Genomic DNA, 13,882 nt, shown 5'->3' with positions numbered 1-13,882 from the left:
AAATTATTCAAAATGTGTTTTTATGTTATTGGACAACTAAAGGTGGTCTCTTGATGATTTGTGTACATTTTGTTTACTGAGTATGGTGATGAATTTTGTTAAAATTTTATCGAATTCAGACCTAAATGATTACAACAATTAATATTTTTTTAAAAAAAATTTAGAAACAAAAGCTTATGTACTTTTTGTTTATCGAGGATGGTGATGAATTTTGTTGAACTTTAACGAATTTCAAAAAATTTAAGAACCCTATATGAATGATAGAGATGTCAAGATTAATGTGTATAAAAAAAATCCAGTAACTTTGGCTAACTGATCTAAGATCAGTGATAATTCATTTCAAACAGAAACAGTGGTGCTGAGAGAGATCTATATGCCCATGGTTGCTAGATCCCCCGTTCAAATTTCACGCTCGAGGTAGTAGAGCCTTCAAGTTGTTCAATCTGAAGCCCGAGTTTTGTTCCTAAGGCCACAAGGTTTGGTATCTACTCTTTGTGAATAATAATGTTATATTTGAGTTCTGACGAGGACATAGTAGGATGGTCGAATATTAACATCTTAGTTGTCTCATGAAGATTAAAAGGGGAAGCCAAAAACCAGCCTTCAACATTAGTGGCCTATTCACCTACTATACCAACTCAAACATTCATTAGATACATTGTTTTATTCATAATTGCCTTTGTATTTTTTTCTCAAAAGCTGAAGGACAATGGTTGCAAACAAAACATTTGTATAAATCGCATACTCAATTCAATGGATTAGATATACTCGCCCTCATCTTCATCTGGTTTGTTTTTAACAATCAAATAGTTTATGTTCTATGATTTATTATGTTACTTTATATTAGTAGTCATATCAGATTCATCTGTTCGTTTTGATCTTGCAGGTGAGATAATATATTTATTACGAGCTTCAAGATCTTATGATCTAATCTCTCACATATTCTCAACAGATTCACTAAATCATTATATTAGGACTTCTTATACATTGTTTTATTATAATCTTTAGAGATAAATTTACATTTTGGGTGGTAGATTTTAAACTCAAACTTTCAAGATCTAGCAGAGTTCTTATATTTTTAAGACATTTTTTTGACTAATTTTTTTACTTCTTTTACATTGAAGTTTATCATTATTTCTAATGATATGATATTACTGCTTCAAAAGAATATTATTTTTTAAGATCAACACATATATCATGTGAGGTAACAAATTGAGTTTGACATATTTATTTAAGCTTTGGAATCTCTGGCTTTTCATGGATCAAGTACAAATGTTTTTACTCTCATGGTATTGTAAAATCACGAAGATTTAATATATTATTCTCATATATTAATGACACACGCAACGCGTGTGCCTCGGTGGCTAGTGCCATATTAATGTAGATTGATGAATAATGAAATTATTTAGAACTGTTAAAAAATAACATAAAATAATTCTTTTGAAAACATAATTATAAAACTGATATATTTATTCAGCCAAGAACCATCTCAAAACTGCTTGCGATATTTCTAGGCACAGTTTGCTCCCGCTTTTTGAGTTGGCTCACAGTTTGCTTTAATTCAGTGTAAAGAATCGAACTTTATGTGGCAACGGAGTTTTAGCTAAATCCTGCTTCTGATTCTTTCTGGGCACTTTCATTTTTGGTAAATGGGCATTTTGCAATTTAATTTTGGATTGCTATGTATTTGTTGGAATTCCCCTTTCAAAAGTCGTTGTAAACTTGTTCCTTGTTGAATAATGGCTTTTTATTCTGATTCTCTAGGTTTTTTTGTGGCTATAGGCTTTGGTTGTTTAGTTAGAGAAGCATTGCAGTTTATGATGGTTTTGAATCCATCAAATAAGAAGTTCATGTATTGTATTAACTTTTTATTCGCGATGTGGAATAAGAGTCTTTGAAGTTTTATAGGTATGATCAAACTCATTTCGTGGGCTTGTCTATGTTTTTTCCATTTCATATTTGCTGGGAATCTGTGAGGGAAAGGGAATCCTTCAGTTTCTTATGATTTCATTTAGTTTAGTGCCAATTAAATGTTTAAAAAAAACTGATTTTGTATGTAATGATAATCTAGTTAATAGCACCATTTGAATTGGTTACCAAATCTGGTTGTCAGTTTTTTTTAAACATTTAATTGGCACTGAACTAAATGAAATCATAAGAAACTGAAAGATTCCCTTTCCCTCGCAGATTCTCAGCAAATATGAAATGGAAAAAAACATAGACAAGCCCACGAAATGAGTTTGATCATACATATAAAACTTCAAAGACTCTTATTCCACATCGCGAATAAAAAGTTAATACAATACATGAACTTCTTATTTGATGGATTCAAAACCATCATAAACTGCAATACTTCTCTAACTAAACAACCAAAGCCTATAGCCACAAAAAAACCTAGAGAATCAGAATAAAAAGTCATTATTCAACAAGGAACAAGTTTACAACGACTTTTGAAAGGGGAATTCCAACAAATACATAGCAATCCAAAATTAAATTGCAAAATGCCCATTTACCAAAAATGAAAGTGCCCAGAAAGAATCAGAAGCAGGATTTAGCTAAAACTCCGTTGCCACATAAAGTTCGATTCTTTACACTGAATTACAGCAAACTGTGAGCCAACTCAAAAAGCGGGAGCAAACTGTGCCTAGAAATATCGCAAGCAGTTTTGAGATGGTTCTTGGCTGAATAAATATATCAGTTTTATAATTATGTTTTCAAAAGAATTATTTTATGTTATTTTTAACAGTTCTAAATAATTTCATTATTCATCAATCTACATTAATATAGCACTAGCCACCGAGGCACACGCGTTGCGTGTGTCATTAATATATGAGAATAATATATTAAATTTTCGTGATTTTACAATACCATGAGAGTAAAAACATTTGTACTTGATCCATGAAAAACCAGAGATTCCAAAGCTTAAATAAATATGTCAAACTCAATTTGTTAGCTCACATGATATATGTGTTGATCTTAAAAAATAATATTCTTTTGAAGCAGTAATATCATATCATTAGAAATAATGATAAACTTCAATGTAAAAGAAGTAAAATTTAATAGCACCATTTTGAATTGGTTACCAAATCTGGTTGTTAGAATAAGGTTATGGGAAACTTTTTTGATTCTTAGATTAATATGGGCAGCACAATTGGGTGCCTAAGAATTGACATTTAGAAATGGAAAAGAGTTCTTCAGTCAGAAAGTATTGATGTGTTGAATGTCTTATCTTATTATTTACTTTTCTTTATGGTTGTATTCAGCAGTTTTGCTGTACCTCACTGACCTTTATCTGCGATTTACTCAATGATGTATGTGTTGAATTTCTTACTTTGTTTTTATTTGGATCATTAATGATTATGAGAAGCAGGTATTTTGGCTAGTTATTTTAGTAATGTTACAACGATCAGCTCCTGTGCCTAAAAGATCTGATGATGCAAAAACAGATTGGCACAATGGACGGGAAATTAAATACGCATCTGCTGATATTGTATGCTTCAGAAACATGAAATGCCATAGATGCAGCTGAGCAGGTTGGTCGTGAGGCAGAGCGCCGCGGTTGCCCTTCTGTCTCTGTCCTCTCTATGGATGAGTTTCATCCGGTATACTTCTACTCGTTATTTCAGAACATACCAACTTTCAGTTTTTTTAAATGTTTTGTAGGCTGATTATATTGGTTACTTGGCCAGAGTGACTTACCAAAAAAAGAGAAAGTGATTTTTGTGGTGTCAACCACAGGACAAGGAGATGCCCCTGATTCTATTAAGGTTTTATTTATGTTTAATGATAATAAATTCTTTGTTTTTGTGCTTAGCTTTAATCCGTCATAATCAAGATTATTTGGCAGGGGTTTTGGAGGTTTTTGCTGCAAAATAATTTGTCACATGGGTGGCTTAATGGAGTTTGTTATGCCGTTTTTGGATTGGGTGATTCAAGTTACCAAAAATATAATGTAAAGTTTTTATTTTTACTTTATTAAATCATCTTATGACCTTATTTCTAGATCAACACCTTATTACAATTCATGAACTTATTTCTAAAGGAAGGTATTCCTTCTTCCGCACTGTAAACATGCATTTTTTTGTTGAACATTCTAAATATAATGATGAAAAAAAAAGTGATCTTCTTGATATAATTGGCCTGATCTTATTTTTTTTCAATTGCCATAAATAGAGGAAATTTTTGGTTCTCCTGTTTTCAGATTACCAGGGTGTATTGTTATTGGATAGGTATCATATGTTTGGTTGTAAATTCTCATAATGGAATGTTCCGTCATAATTGTTTTAACAGATTGCATCTTCAAAAAGTTTTTTCCATAATCTTTCCTTGCTTATTAATTCCATGACATAAATGGATTTTCTGGTCGTAGTTTGTAGCGAAGAAGCTCGATAAACGACTGTTAGATCTTGGTGCATTGGCAATTATTGAAAGAGGTCTGGGAGATGATCAGCATCCTTCAGGGTACAATATTTATTCACATGATTTTAGATGATAACCATTAGCTCTTATGAAATTTACAATATGGAATTTACGGTCTTTCCCCGTTTAATTCAATAAAACATGAGAAATGAAAGCACTTCATGTTGTTTGGATTCCAGTGAGATGCAAATTCAACGTCCAAATGGTGTTAGCGTGTAATCAATTTACAGGGAAACGTGTCAGTTTGCAATAGGACATTTTCGCTGCATTATAAACATTTTATGGATATCAGAGCAATTATGGAGTGTGCATCTAACATTAGGAATTCCACTCCTCCTACCTAATTATTTTCCTCTTATATATGAAGTCAAGTTTAGTGTGCTCGAATAACCTTCTAGTTTTGTGCAGTCCATATATGTGTAGAACACGAAATTTTAGTCTTGATGGTGTATTTTAATGGCTGTGTCATTTGGCACTAATTTTCACTTGCCAAAATGCTTGTAGTATGATACTAATTGTTCTTCTGGCTATTCCTGTGACAATGGCTCTCAGATGATTTGTGCACTTTATGTTGTTTCCTGTATATTTTAAGATATTCAACTTTTTAATTTTCATTTATTCAAATTAATGTGAATATTTTAAATTATTCATTCTCATAAAAGGTTTATGATTGGCATTTCGTTCATAGGTATGAAGGGGCTTTGGATCCCTGGATGTCCTCCTTGTGGAATATATTATATCAAATGAATCCCAAATTTCTTACAATGGCTCTGATACCACTATTACACTGTTACAAATACACTGTTACAAATACACGAGATTTAATCTCAATTTTAAGCAGCAAGCTGTGAGCTCTGCTTCTCAAATGCCTTTAAGGTAATCTTGGACCTTTCCAAATGTGGATGAACAAACCACTGTTTATAAACAGGATTTATCTCTGGATCTTTTAATCGATCTTCAAGATTTTTAATTTGATTATTAATTAATTTAATCTTCTTTTTTAAGATTTTCAAATAATTTGCAGACGGCATAATATAATCAAATGGAGGATCATAAATATAATCGTATGACATAAACTTACATGAAATGATGAAACTTGAAACTGAGAACTCAAGAACTGGAGAAAACTTCGAAACTCTTATTATGAGAAAGTAGTAGAGAATTTTGGTGTGTCGATCACAAAGGGAGTCTACTCCTTAAATAGCAAAGCAATACATACTAGTTACAGTGTTTACACAAATAAAAACATGACACGTGAAAAGTAAAACTCACACTCAATAATGCACCACAATACTACATACTTTATTACAAAGACTATAAGTCCCGTGATTGCTTGCCTTTTCATCCACTATCTTTAGTGACATCCAGCTCATGCATTCAATAATGCATATATGTCATCTTCCTCATACGGGTCCTGAGCGTCTTGCAAATTATCCTGATCTGTCATTGGAGTATCATCCTCCATTTTCTCTTTTCCTTTAGAAGAAGTAGATTCTTGTGTTGACAGATTTGATTTTTCTCCAAATACTTCAGTAAACATTGAAGTAATGGTATCTTTATCAAGATGTTGGAAAAGTTCTTTTAACAGTGTTGTTTGTGTTGGGGTATCATGATTTAAATTCTTCATGGTTTCTCTGGCAACTCCCAGAGCTATTACCCCTTGACGGTCATATACTTTGCCTTCTGCAAAGAAATCTTCTTTACCCCACCATTTGATGAGAACTTTTCTGATTAAGAAAGTAGAGGTATATTTGAGATCAAATTTCTCTTTAGCCATATCCTGTAATCCATATTCCCACCGAATAATCCAAGGAACATTGTAGTTAACGGCGAATTGTAATATGGCTGTTAAACCATCAAACTGTGTGTTTGCATTTAAAAATTTATTCCATATGTTTTTAACATTTCTCGGAAGAATAGAGGGCATTACCCCCCATGAGAAGAAAAAAGTTTTAAACCAAATTGGTATAAATTGATGAATATCATCTAATTGGAATTTTACCCACCATGAATGTTTTCTTTGAGAATTTTCATATAAAACAATGATATCCCAAGCCATGATATAATCATGGTAATTAAACATATTAGGCATTGCCTGAAAGGTGTTTAATTGACGTGCTTGTCCAAGGGGTAAACCCCAATTAGCAGCTGGATAATCTTTTTTATTATCATTTTAGAAAAAGCGTAATCGCGATTGCGATCCATATGTTGGATTTCAACTGAGCCAGTTTCGACTAGAATTGTTTCAAAATAATCACGAGTTTTTCTCCCCAATATGGGTTGTAAATCTTTAATTAAATAGCTTTGAGCTATATGAATTGGGGATAGACCTTTTAGGTCTTTGTCAACAGGACAGCAATTAAGACATCCTGAAATTAGATAAGGATATTTTAATTCCTCTTTTGATCCCTTTAAAGCAAATATAGCATTATTATAATAATGTATTTCATACGCAGTAGGATCTTCTGCAAATTCTTTAATTGGATCAAACTTTTCTTCCTCTGTGTTAGCCATATTTGACTGAGGAACTGTAGCACCTCTTTTGAAAGGTGGTTTATTCATGGGCTTCTTCCCGGTGGCTGGTCTTTTTAAGACTGTCTTCCAAGGCTGATCCCTGCAAGAATTCTCTAGTTAGAAAATCTGGTAAAGAATTAGATTTTCCAGAAATATGTTCAATATCAAAATCGAAACAGGCTAATATTGCTTGCCATCTAGCAAATATTTGTTTAGATGCTATTACTTTAACATCTTTTAAAAGAATATCTTTGGCAAATTTGCAATCAACTCTTAATAAAAATTTCTTATTTAAAAGATCACTTTCAAATTTTGTAATACATTTAACAATTGAAAGAATTTCTTTCTTTATTGTAGAATAATTCTTTTGAGTATTATTCCAAGTTCCAGAAGTATATCTTACAAGAATTTCTTTAGATGTATTATCTAATTGTTGTTTAAGTATTCCTCCATATCCAATATCAGAGGCGTCTGTTTCAACTATTTTGAATGCTTCAGGATTAGCAATAGATAAACAAGGGAGTTCTTTAACTCTTTCTTTTATTTTTTGTATTGCTAAAGTATGACTATTAGTCCATGGTTGAGGATTTTTCTTCAACCTTTGAAATAATAATTTACAATCTTGAGCGAGATCTTTATAAAAATCTCCTATATAATTAAGACTTCCAAGAAATCTTTGTAATTGATTTATATCAGTAATTTTATCAGGAAATTTATCAGCAAAAACAATTGCTCTTTCAATAGGAATTATTATTCCATTTTCAATATAATGTCCTAAGAATTTTATCTTAGTTTGAAAAAGTTTTACTTTTTTCTGATTTACTGCCAAACCAGCTTTTTTAGTAACTTGAATAAATATATTTAAATGTTTAAAATGCTGATCAATATTATCAGAATATATAAGGACATCATCTATATAGACAATAATATAATCTGTATAAGAATTATAAATTTCATTCATTATATTTTGGAATTCCATTGGAGCATTTTTTAATCCAAATGGCATTACATTCCATTCGTAATGACCAAATGGTACAGTAAAAGCTGTTTTATATTTATCTTCTTCTTTTAGAAGAATTTGATAAAATCCTGATTTTAAATCAAAAGAAGAGAAAACTTTTCCTTTAAATAATCTATTTAGTAAATCTCTTTTATTTGGTAATGGATGCTTTATCCATTTTAATGCTTTATTAAGTGGTTTATAATTGATAACAAGTCTTGGAGCTCCTCTTTCAATTTCGGCTGCATTTTCAACATAGAAAGCTGGGCAACTCCAAGGACTATTACTTGGTCTGATTAACTCTTTTTTAAGAAGACTATCAATTTCTTCTTTGCAATAATTTAAAAGTCTAGGCCCCATTGCTATAGGCCTTGCTTTTGTAGGAATTTTATCCTCTGAAAAATCATCTGTATAAGGAAGACTGACTTGATGTTTTTTCCTATTCCAAAAGGCATTAGGAACATCAGCGCATATCTCTTTAGATATGATTTCTGAAATAATTTTTATTTTTTCCTGAATTTTATCAGATTTTAACTTATCTTTAATATTTTTAAAGAGAATTTCATCTTTTAATGAAGTAATAAAATTTTCTTTATTACTAACTATTTTTTGTAAAATATTTATAGATTTTGAAACTGGTATTGTTGTGAATGGGAAAAATAAATCATTACCTTTAATGTTGGTATATAAACCCTTTTCATTAATTTTATTAATAGGAAACAACATTTGGAAAAATGGAGTTCCTAAAATCACAGGAGTAGATATATTTTTAATGAGAATAAAAGTTGTATTTAAACAAACTCCAGAATTACATATTGTCACATCAGACAATTTGTAATTAACTATAAAAGGTTGCTTATTAGCAGCAGTGATAAATTGAGTAGTCTTTTTATAATATTTAGACGGAACAATTCCTTCACTGATGCAATTTACATCAGCTCCTGTATCTAATAATGCTTCAATAGTAATTTTAAATTTTTTGTTAATAATTAATGTTACTTTTGAGTACCATTTTTGAGAAATAATCTGATCAATTTTATTGATCCATACCATTTGATTTATTTTTTGATCATCATCATTTTTTGATAAAATATCTTCTTCTTCTTCTTCCTCAGAAGTAGAATCTTTGTCCCAAGTATTATTATTAATACTAAGAGTATTTACTCTTTCTTTTAAATATTTTATCTCAGATTTTATCTGATCTATTTCTCCTTTTAATTCAGAAATAGTAGGCTCTCTTTCTTTTTGTTTAGCCTTTTCTAATATTTTATTATAAGAATATAATTCATGTTCTTGTACAGTATTTTGTACAAGTTTAGTCGGCTTGTGATTTGCCATATTTAAATAATGTTCTATAGCTTTTCTTTTTTCTATAGGGTCCTTTATTTGATCTATGAGATCTAAAATGAAAGTTTCTTCATTTGATATGACATTGATTTCTAATCCCATAAAATTTATGAGACATGTATCACAATCACAATCTGGATTGCAAATTTTATTTTCTGATATTTCAGAATCATTATCTGTACTACTGTTAGAATATTCAGATAATTCATTATCAATAATATTGATATAAAAATCTTTTTCCTTTAGATTTTCTTCTGTATTAAGAAGAATATTTATCAATGATTCTTTTAAATCATTGTTTATATTGAGATTATTAATCTTTTTCTTGACATAACACTTATTAGCTTTATGTCCAATCTTTCCACACTTCCAGCATACTGGAACTTTATTAGAGTCATTTTTTATAGGTTTTTTAAACTTTTTCTTAGAATATTTTTTAGATTTTTCTTTATCTTTTATATAATGGTTTTTCTTTTTAAAAGGAAATCTTTTCTTTTTCTTATCTCTTTTAGGATATTGTATTGGTTGAAAGCCTATTTGCTCACAAAAATCACCAATAATATTTCTATTTTCTTCTTTTTGCATATCAAGTTGTCTTTTTAACTTGATATCATTACAAAGATTAATTCCTTCTGCAGTTATTTCTGCAGATAAATCTCCGTAAGTAAGAATGTTCCAATCTATGGAATTTGTTGGAGATTTAGATTTTAATCTATTTTTTACTCTTTCAGCAAAAAGAACTGGAAGTCCAGAAATAAATTTTTCTTTCCAGAAATTTGCATTGCAATCATTTCTAGTTAAAACCTTAGTCATAAAAACATCTTTATACCATCTGAATTCAGATAGTGTTGGGCATCTCAAATTCATTAATTGTTCTTGAGATCTATCTAATTGGAGTTCATTAGCTCCAATAAAATTAGATAAAATTGTATAAATAAGTGTATTTACAGCATCTGACTCTTCTCTTCCATTAAGATCAACTATAGAAGAGTTTAGAATTTTATTCTTTGCTTCTTTAGAAAAATAAAAATCCCACCAACCTTGAAGTTGGCCTGTGAAACCAGTAATAATGGCTTGAGCAATTTGCCTATCATTATTACCTTTTATCTTTGCCGCAGAAGAATATATTAACATTTGTTTAATAATAGTTTTAATCTGATATTCAGATTTTCCATCTATATTCCATTCAGTAATGGCTTCCCCATTAAACTGAACGTAATCTTTTTTCTCTTCAATTTGAAGATCAACAGGTGTAGCCTTTTTATAAAAAGGTTTTACAATTGATACTTTATGCATTTTATTAATCTGCATTTCATCTTCTGACGAACTAGAAATATTATCTAGTTGTTCAGATTTGGTAATTACCGAAATAGAACCTTTTTCTTTAATATTAATTTTTTGTAATCGATCTATTAAACCTTCCATAAAATCATCATCTTTTTTAGAACTTAAAAGAAAATTTTCTTTTTTAAGATTAGGAGGAGGTTTTATCATCAAAGTTTTTGAACTTTCACCACTAGAATTTCCTTGTTTGGATTTTGATAAAATCTCTTCTATTCTAGTAGTCTGATTTCTTAAAGAATGTAGAGTAAGATTGGTAAAATTATTTTATACCCAGGAGAAATCCTTAAGTCGGGTTCCATAAGACCTGTAAAGCCAAAGGGTAAGGCAGGGTAAAGCCTTGACAGTATCTACCATATTTTTGAATGGATAAATTAATACGATCTTTTACGAAGAATAAATCTTCAAGTAGTAATACTAAGAACAAAGAGTTAATTATTTCTGAAAATTTCGAGAAAAATATTCAAAACTGGAAAATACCAAAATCTTCTAATATGAAGATTTATAGAACTAATGGATTTAATTTTAAATCCGACTATATTATTAAAACAATTGAAGAAGCAATTCCTCTAAAAGGAGGATACGACTCATTTAGTTTATTATCTCAAAACCTTGTTAATATTCACAAGCAAAATTACAAATTTATGCATTTGGGAATGATACAAGTAGGTTTAAAACCTCTTACCAGATTAGGTCTAAATACTTCAGCTTTAATCTTAGTAAGAGATCAAAGGCATAATAAATTCGAAGATTCCTTATTAGGAATAGTAGAATCTTCATTATGCGAAGGACCAATACATTTTAGTTGTTTCCCTAATTTTCCAATTTCTCTTTCTGATCCAAATATCATGAAAGCCCTCACTTTAAATATAAAAACTGAAGGTTTTGATATGATAGATGGAACAGAAAATGTTGTTCTATTATATAGAATTTGTTACAAAGTCATGAATTCAACGATATCCAATTTTAGAATCAATACTAATCAAATTAGTTCAAAAAGAGGAGAAACTACTCTTTTCATAACTGATATTACTAAAAGTAATATTATGATTCCTAAAACAATTAATTGGAGTCAAGTTACTCTGCCAGAAATCTGGAAAATGGAAAGTATAGCCCCTTCTTTAAAAGAAGAATCTAGAAAACTAGAAAGTATAATTCAATATGTTGATGGAGATGTCGAAATAAAATTCTCATCTCAAAGACATTTACGAATTAAACTTCCTGAAGAAAGTAGAAATTCTACTTCTTCTATATCTGATTTTGAAAAAATTAGTATATCTGGTCTTCAAAAGACTAATGATAATGTATCTCATCCAGAATATAAAGTAGATATTCCTGAATCTAGTACGTCTAGATTTCAACGAAGTTATTCTGTTAATAATAAAAATCAAATTCTCCTACTTTTTCTGATATGGGATATAATGTTATGGTTATTAATAATAACTCTATCCAAAAGAGTTTAGATAAGATTAAAAATCTTAATAAGAAAAAATGGTTTTTAAGTTGTTTAAATTAAAAACAACAAACATTATATGTTTCAAGATACTTAGAATGGATTGAAGAAACTAAATTAAATTTAGATTTTTTCAAATGGATGGAAAATTTATATTTTCCAGCAAGGAATAAAATATTTCCAAATTTTAAAGATGAGTCTTTTATAAATACTCTTGAATCAACATATAAATTATATGTTCATGAAACTGGAGAAGAATCTTTTGAGATTCATCCTCCTTTTACTACTTTACAAATTAAAAAGGGTAATAAAGAAATATATGCTGCCCCTATAAAATCAGAAATAGGGCATGGTAATTTTGACCATATTATTCAACAGAATAATTTTACCAATCTTACTCTACATTCTTTAAGAAATCAGACTACTAGAATAGAAGAGATTTTATCAAAATCCAAACAAGGAAATTCTAGTGGTGAAAGTTCAAAAACTTTGATGATAAAACCTCCTCCTAATCTTAAAAAAGAAAATTTTCTTTTAAGTTCTAAAAAAGATGATGATTTTATGGAAGGTTTAATAGATCGATTACAAAAAATTAATATTAAAGAAAAAGGTTCTATTTCGGTAATTACCAAATCTGAACAACTAGATAATATTTCTAGTTCGTCAGAAGATGAAATGCAGATTAATAAAATGCATAAAGTATCAATTGTAAAACCTTTTTATAAAAAGGCTACACCTGTTGATCTTCAAATTGAAGAGAAAAAAGATTACGTTCAGTTTAATGGGGAAGCCATTACTAAATGGAATATAGATGGAAAATCTGAATATCAGATTAAAACTATTATTAAACAAATGTTAATATATTCTTCTGCGGCAAAGATAAAAGGTAATAATGATAGGCAAATTGCTCAAGCCATTATTACTGGTTTCACAGGCCAACTTCAAGGTTGGTGGGATTTTTATCTTTCTAAAGAAGCAAAGAATAAAATTCTAAACTCTTCTATAGTTGATCTTAATGGAAGAGAAGAGTCAGATGCTGTAAATACACTTATTTATACAATTTTATCTAATTTTATTGGAGTTAATGAACTCCAATTAGATAGATCTCAAGAACAATTAATGAATTTGAGATGCCCAACACTATCTGAATTCAGATGGTATAAAGATGTTTTTATGACTAAGGTTTTAACTAGAAATGATTGCAATGCAAATTTTTAGAAAGAAAAATTTATTTCTGGACTTCCAGTTCTTTTTGCTGAAAGAGTAAAAAATAGATTAAAATCTAAATCTCCAACAAATTCCATAGATTGGAACATTCTTACTTACGGAGATTTATCTGCAGAAATAACTGCAGAAGGAATTAATCTTTGTAATGATATCAAGTTAAAAAGACAACTTGATATGCAAAAAGAAGAAAATAGAAATATTATTGGTGATTTTTGTGAGCAAATAGGCTTTCAACCAATACAATATCCTAAAAGGGATAAGAAAAAGAAAAGATTTCCTTTTAAAAAGAAAAACCATTATATAAAAGATAAAGAAAAATCTAAAAAATATTCTAAGAAAAAGTTTAAAAAACCTATAAAAAATGACTCTAATAAAGTTCCAGTATGCTGGAAGTGTGGAAAGATTGGACATAAAGCTAATAAGTGTTATGTCAAGAAAAAGATTAATAATCTCAGTATAAACAATGATTTAAAAGAATCATTGATAAATATTCTTCTTAATACAGAAGAAAATCTAAAGGAAAAAGATTTTTATATCAATATTATTGATAATGAATTATCTGAATATTCTAACAGTAGTAC

Source organism: Primulina eburnea, chromosome 16 (assembly GCF_022965805.1).
Source record: "Primulina eburnea isolate SZY01 chromosome 16, ASM2296580v1, whole genome shotgun sequence".
In the NCBI taxonomy this organism is placed as follows: domain Eukaryota; kingdom Viridiplantae; phylum Streptophyta; class Magnoliopsida; order Lamiales; family Gesneriaceae; genus Primulina; species Primulina eburnea.
This window is presented reverse-complemented; position numbering follows the sequence as displayed.